Source organism: Ambystoma mexicanum, chromosome 3p, assembly GCF_040938575.1.
Source record: "Ambystoma mexicanum isolate Mex_15411 chromosome 3p, UKY_AmexF1_1, whole genome shotgun sequence".
NCBI classification, from domain to species: domain Eukaryota; kingdom Metazoa; phylum Chordata; class Amphibia; order Caudata; family Ambystomatidae; genus Ambystoma; species Ambystoma mexicanum.
The window spans coordinates 27,124,819-27,132,332 of record NC_090925.1 but is presented as its reverse complement, the minus strand read 5'-3'; positions in this window follow the sequence as shown (position 1 = coordinate 27,132,332).

Genomic DNA, 7,514 nt, shown 5'->3' with positions numbered 1-7,514 from the left:
CCTGCATTCTAGAGAAATATCACAATATCTGAACTCTGGGGTGGCAGGAGCCAAGCCATGAGGTTTAGTGACGCTGGGTTATGGTGTAGTATCCTTCCTTCCTACCTGGAGAGGAGGTCAGGAAGAGCAGGCAGCAGGATGGCTAGTGCCATCGCCATGCAGAGCTGTTCCGGGTACCAGATCTGGCGTGGCCATGCCAGGGCAATCAGCATCATCTTGCCGTGACAGCATTTGAGAGTGTTGATCACACGAAGCAGCAGAGATATTGGAGGGAACCTGCACAGAAAAAGGCCCTCCCGTGTGAACGAAAATGTATCTCCCAGGCTCCCCGGCTGGGGGAACCTGCTGGCTAGAGCCTGACACTTTGAGTTTGCTGCTTTTGCAAAGAGGTTGATCTGGGGTCATCCCCACAAGCTGAATAGACGAGACGGATGTGCCTGCTGGAGCTCCCACTTGCGGCAGGACCGCATCTCCCTGCTGAGGGAGTCCGCAACGGTGTTCTTGATGCCTGTCAGATGAAATGGGATGCAAAACATGTCCTGAAGCCACTGGGCCTGAGCCTCCAAGGAGAGAGCGGGACCTGCCCTGCTTCTGGATGTAAAACATGGTGGTGGTGTTGTCCGTGAAAATTCTTACCACCCATCCTCGTAGAAGAGGTAGGAAAGACTTGAGGGCCCAAAACACGACCCGCAGCTCGAGAACATTGATGTGAAGATCCTTCTGCTCTGGAAACCAGAGGCCTCTGGCATGGGACTGTCTGGTGTGGGCCCCCCATCCGTCCAGAGAGGCATCTGTAGTGACCGTAGCCTGAAATGAGGGAACCTGAAATGGGGCCCCCTGCGTAAGGTCCTGGTGCGCTCCCCACCACTGAACGGCATGTCTGAAATCCAGGTTGAGGGCAATTCTGTCTGTCCACTTACCCATGATCTGGAGCCACCTGGTGTCCAGAAACTCTTGTAGAGGTCTTATCTGTAGCCTGTAAAACTGATTCAGGTGAATGGAGGACGACATCATGCCTAGCAGTGACTTGATGGTGCACACAGTCATGGACGGAGCCGAAGATGTGGTACCTGTATCCGTGCCTGTTCCAGTGTCCGCATGGAGTGGATCCACCACTGGTACAGCTTGAGTGGGGAGTGGCGTTGGCCGCCTGGGCATTGGAGGGCGCTTTGGACCCTCAGGGTGGTGGTTGTGCCGTGGTTTTGGTAGGCTGTGCCTGGAGGTGCTCACCTCCGGGGCCAGCGGGGGCGGGAGCCGATGCTGTATTTCTGACACCAAAGTGTGCAGTGTTGTCAGAATATCCAGGGTCATGTCTCTGGGGCCCTGTTGAGGGACCACCGGGACTGGCACTGATGTAGGGCTAGCGCGCCTTGCCGGGATTGATGGCCGGTACTGATCCACAAGGGCATCTCTTCATGCATCGGGCTGTCTCCTCCTTTGTCTGAGCAGCAACCTTCTTGCAAGCATTCTACATCAGAGCTTGTGTAGATCACCATGACAGGATCCCTTGCTAGCTCCCTTAGACCCACCATAGGACTGGGGAGAAAATCTGTTGGTGGCAACAGTTCCCTTGACCTTCCTGTCTCCTTTGGGAAAGAAGAAACGACTGGGGCTTTCACAGACTGGGTAGTCATGGTCGAGGCAGTCGTACTCGTGGCTGGAGTGGTGGTAGTCGTGGGCCGGGGAGACAGTGTAACCCTCGATGAAGATTTTGCCGTTGACTTTGCTGTAGTTGACGACAGTACAGTCATCGACGAGGCTGCAGTTATGGTCGTCAACGGGGCAAACGTTGATGGGGTCGTGGGTGTGGCCATGGTAGATGGCGTTCTCCCTGATGGAGGCCTCTGCTTGTGAGGCACTGACGGTGTCGCTGCTGGCAAAGTCATGGATGTAGGCATTGGTGAGGGTATCAGAGTGTCTTCCCTGCGACAATGTTTCCTTGGTCTATCCTTTGATGAAGGGCCATGCTTGGAAGAGAGCGTCGGTCTCTCTGAAGATACACCACCCACCGGCAGGCTCACCATGGACAGGGAAGGTGAAGGGGAGCGGGTGTGCTCCGAACTGTAACCCGTGGCAGCAACGGCCCATTTCGGATCTGCAGCATGATGCTTAGACTTTCTGTGGACATCGTGTGGAGGACCATCCTCAGTGGATCTCAACCTCTTGCCTGAGGGAGAATGCTCCAAAGGTTGTCCAGACCTGGAGGAGGCCTGTGCATGTCCATAGGCCGCACCTGGGGCCCTTTCTTCTTTCAGCCATGCCACTAACCTAGCATAACGGTCCTGCTTCATCTTGGCGGGGAAACCTCAGCAAATGTTGCATCGGTCCTCCTCATAATCAGGATGCAGACAATAGAGGAACCTTGAGTGCAGGTCTTCTACGTAGATGTTCCTCAAGCCACATCAAGAGCAGAGCCTGAAGAAACTCCTCTTGCCTTCTTCCAACATGGTGAGGCATGGAGCAGGCCTCGATTAGGCCTTCCCAACTGGAAAACGAATCACTGCTGTCTGCACTGACCAAAGGTCAGTGAAGGAGAGAGGTTTGGACACAAATAGAACAATGAATCTATAGAAAAATCACAAATACGAAAAAATAGCTCTAAAAGCAACTCAGGAGGACTCCCTGCACGGAAGCGTGCAGTAAAAATCTGAAGATGGCCACCGGGGGTGGGGCTTTGGCGGACGGTCGTCATTGAATGGGTGCAGTATGATCCAGTCTCCAGTGATTGGTTAATAGGTGAAAGTCAGTTTCAAGCTTTTAAAGCAAGACTGCTTTCTTTTTTACAGAGAGTTCCCAGCCTGTCGACGGGGAATATTCATGAGCATGTGAATCGGTGCCAGACCCCATGCTGGATTACTTATTCGTCGGCCTCTCTGCATGAACCCATTTCTTCCTTGATCCATCTGTCGCTGATTATTTACCTGTGATACACCCATAGGTTGCTGAGTTCCCAGCCCTTCTCTGCTTGCCAAAACCATCTCTTCTAACAAGTATTTTGACAAATTCTTCTGCACTAGCTTGGCTTCTTCAAGTTTCATAGCTTCTTCCCATTTCTTGTTCTATTCTTGCAGCAGTCGACAATGATGCACTTAGTCAACTGTATTTCTGCCCATGGTTTTGCTTCCATAACCACTAATTTCTTAAGCTGCATCTGCGCTTGCTCTGGCAGTCCTCGACAAAGAATATGGTAAAATACCACTATTGATTTCCCCCAAGGCTTGCAAGTTTCCAAGGTCCACCATTCCAGAATACTTTGAATACAAGCAAGCATATCTTCCCCATCTTGGATCTTACGTGCCATTATTGCACCCATATCTGAGGTGTTAGGATACTGCACCCTCAGAGCTCTCCATACGTCTGCCCTACAATTATTAAAAGGGGCTCCATCATGAGCTGTATTCTGAGCTGTGACACTAGAAGAGCCTGATCCTGCCCAAATGTCATAAGCCCTTTCCCAAAGGATGGCTGCAAGGAGGCCCTTAATGTCCCTACGGCTAGAGTATTTCCTCCTGTCATTTTTTCTAGTTCATAAATCCATTTTACTGCACCCATCTTTAAACTGGGAAGTTTACATCTTAAATTATCCTTGTCAATCTGGGTCAAAGGGATATACTGTGGTCTGGCACCTCCATTCTCCAATAGGGGAAACTGCGTAAACCCAATTCCACCCTCTGCTCACATTGTCTGCCTATCCATAGTAGGGACAATGGTTCTTCATCGCCTTCTTCCTGGAAATGACCCCAATCTGCTCACATATGGTGGAGATCCTCCTCTCTCACTATGCACTCGTCCTTTGGGGCTCTCGGGATATGCTATAGGATCAGGCGTCCTATCCTTGGGTTGTTCCAGATCCAACCATCTCACTTCCTAGTCTAACAGTGTGCATCCCTCGGGAACACATGCGTCTTTTCTCTCCTCACAGAAGGTTTCCCTTTCTTTATCTGACAAATCTAGTCCCCAACTACTCGGGCTCTCATCCCTCTCATCTCTGTTCAAAGACAGCCTGTCTAATGACAAGGCTCTATGCACGAGATTAAACTGGCTTCTTTCATTGCCTCGCGACTGAGCAATTATGGATCGATTTTCCTTTCCCTTGCTTCCTAATTCACCTTTTGTCTTCATCGCCTTATAAACTTTGTTGATCCTGTCACTGATGCTTCCTATGTCAAAACTCTCATCTAGATTTACCCTAGATGGTCCTGGCGTAGCCTCCTTTAATGGAGCAAACTCCTCTTGGTTTGTTCCAAGTGGTTCTGCCATTGCTGCCTGTCGCAGGAGAAACTTCGCTATATGACTGCATGATATCACTGGACATGGTTCTAGTAACCCCTTTCGAATATGCTCAATGTCACGTTCCCTTTGTCTCCTTTTTCATTCCATTTCTTCATCTAATTCCCTTTGTTTTTTTGCTTCCCATCTAACCCTTTCCTCCTCCTTTTCTCTTCCCTTCTCTCATTTGCTCTACGCACTTCCTCATCTCTTTGTCTTTGCATTCTTTATCTTGTAATTTCTGCACTTCCTCCACTTATTTCTTTCTTTGTAGCCTATCCTGTTCTTTGAGTGCTCTCTTCCTATGTCATACTTTCTTTGTTCTTCCGCCCTTTCTTCTTTTCTCTTTTGTTCCTCTTTATACATTTGGTCTTGTCTCTGTCTATTGTTTCTTTTATTCTCATCTTCCCTCAGCCTTTTTTTTTGTCCTCTGTCTTTTTTATCTTGTTCAGCTTGGGCTTCCCCTTGACTAACTTCATCAAAGCTTTTCCCATCAAATTTAAGCAATATCTCTCCACCCATCCATTCGTTCTCTACGAGGGTTATCTCGTCAGCCTTATCCTTTTCTCCTTTCCATCTCTTAATCTCTCGTTCTATATCTAAAGCTACGTTTGGTCATTCACTTTTCCCCTCCTTGTTCTGCAAGGCCTTAAAGATGTATTCCTTTCTTTTACTATCTTCTGAACTATCACCACTGCTATATGCAGGTGCCTCCTATATCGGATTACTATACCCTGTCGTCGCTTTCAGGTCTCTCAACGGATATAGTTTTACATCTTCCGCACTATCCCCATTTATTTCTGATGGAGTAGGGGGAGCAGAAGACGCAACACCTTCCTCCCTGTTAAGCATCCATTCCTCAGGGTGCGGATCCTCTCGCTCCTCCTGACACATATTTCAGAGCTCTAAATAGCCAAACTTTTCTCTAACCTCTTTCCCGTGAATGATGCCTGCAAGTATGTGTTCATGTGCTGTAATACTGCTTTTGACAGTTATCCCCCTTGTGACCATGACATTAACATCTTATCTGCCATGCCTTTTACCCATTCTGCACTGTACTGTTGGTCTTGGGCAAGGTTTCACACATATGCATCAATGGTGTGACTTCTCCCATTTTGACAAGTCTCAATTGACTGTCTATACTTACCAGTGTTTACACAAAACATGTCTTTGGAAAAACAATAAATATGAGCGTGCTCCACACTTGCCGCTTAACGCCTTTACTTCTCAATGCATTTAATCTACCCTATGGTATGTGCCGACAATGACCCAGAGTAGATCATATCTTTTTACCTCTATTCAACACAGCCTATTCTTGCCGTCTCTCCCAATGCTTCTTTAAAACATAAAATTCACAAACAGACAAACGAGTCGACTTTCACATGAAAGTCATGACACCTCTTTTCAATTAGCCTCAAAAGTACTCCCATGGAGTTTGAATTGTCTTCCTTCGCAGACCTGTCTGCGTGTCGTCTATTTATCCACTTGGATTTTAAGACAATGGGCCTTATTATAAGGTTGCCGGTCTGGGAACAATGGTACCGACTAGCATACTGGTACCGTAGTTCCCGGACCGGCAAACTACGAGTTCTGCTCGCGGGTGCCATTGCAGCCACCAGGTCTGACCTGGCGGCCGAACCGGTTTATAACGGTGCCAGTGCATCCAGCTTCCCCATTCCCATTCAGCCCTGTGGGGCTCAAATGGGAATGGGGCATCATATTTTCCGGCGCCCAGGAATGGGCAATTACCGGGTCCGGCAAGGCCGTAATGACCTGGTAATTGCCCATTCCTGAGCGCCGTAAAAAAAAAATACCGGCGGCAGCCATGCCTGTATTACAGGCACGGCTACCGCCAGCCTCCTAATGAGACCCAATACCTTCTGCGCTCCTTGAACGAGGACTACAAGCTTTCCAAATGCTATACGTGTCACTTTAACTCTTTATCATATACCTTGACGTTCCTCGTCACACACTCAAATATTCCCGTTACTTTATTTTACCACAATCCCACCCCCACAGTTTGCAACTCTTCTTAGCCTATTCACCATTCGTGTTTCAGCTTTAGGCCCTCGGTATCGTCTCCCCTCCTTCAATCCGGCCACTGTTGCCTTCAGTCCTCCCAGCGCCTGTGGAAACCAGGAGGGATTTCATAAAAGAGGGGCCCGTCCCACCTGTATCTTCTTTGCTTGCAAGCTTGACTATTTCAGCCGCTCTCCACAGAAAATGTGCGTCCTTCCAGCTAGGTGGCGGAGGGTATCTGATAATCCGAAAATCTTGAGTCTACTAAACCAATGGATCTTTTATTTAACCATCCGACCCGCTACCATTTGAACCTATATAGGGCCCTCTAAGGACCCGTATAGGGCACTCGCTATCAAATCCACTAAGAGCAGAAACATCGTTCCCGGCCTTCAAGCGCAAGGCCTCAGCCTATTTGTCTGCCCAGGACTCGCTCTGACCCTAGTTCACAACGCCTATGGCCTCTACATCCGCCTCTCTGACTCACTGCCATTACCTGCTCTCTTTCCCAGTATATACTTCTTGTTTAAACAGCCTATTTATGTATATTTCACTCAAATGCCTTATTTTTTACCATGCCTGTAATTACATGCTGTATAATATGCATATATGTATAAACTACTCTAATGCTTTATTCTCACCATGCCTGTAACTAAACTGTAAACTGTAACTAAATAATGCGCCCAGATGCCCTTGGGACTGGTGAGCTCTACAAATAAATAAAATACAAATACAAATACGAGGTGGCACTCTTATGGGATGGATGGGGATGCAGAAGATGCAGAAGTTACTCAAACATCGATAAAAAGATTGACTCCGAAAGTTGGCAAAGGGTATGCTGTTTTATTAACAATTATCTAAAACAGGGAGTACAACGGACATCGATGGACGTCTCAAGGCAAGGTCTCAACGATTTACATAAAAAACAGTCTTTTATAAAAATGTGTCATCATTGACGTCATACTACGTGGAAAACTGTAAAACTTAAAGTGAATTGTGAAAGGTCCATGTGAAACATCTACATATTCTTTCTGTGGGATTTCGGGGTTGTGATTCGGTCCCTATTTTCAGGTGGGCAATTAAGCCCTCCCCCCTAGTGCAAATCATCTTCATCCTCATAAACTGCATGACAATTTATTGGTTCACAAACTAGATATGTGGCCCTCTATAATTGGTTGGCAAGCTTGTACCCTTCTGGAATAGTCCACTTGCTAGCAGCCTGCAAG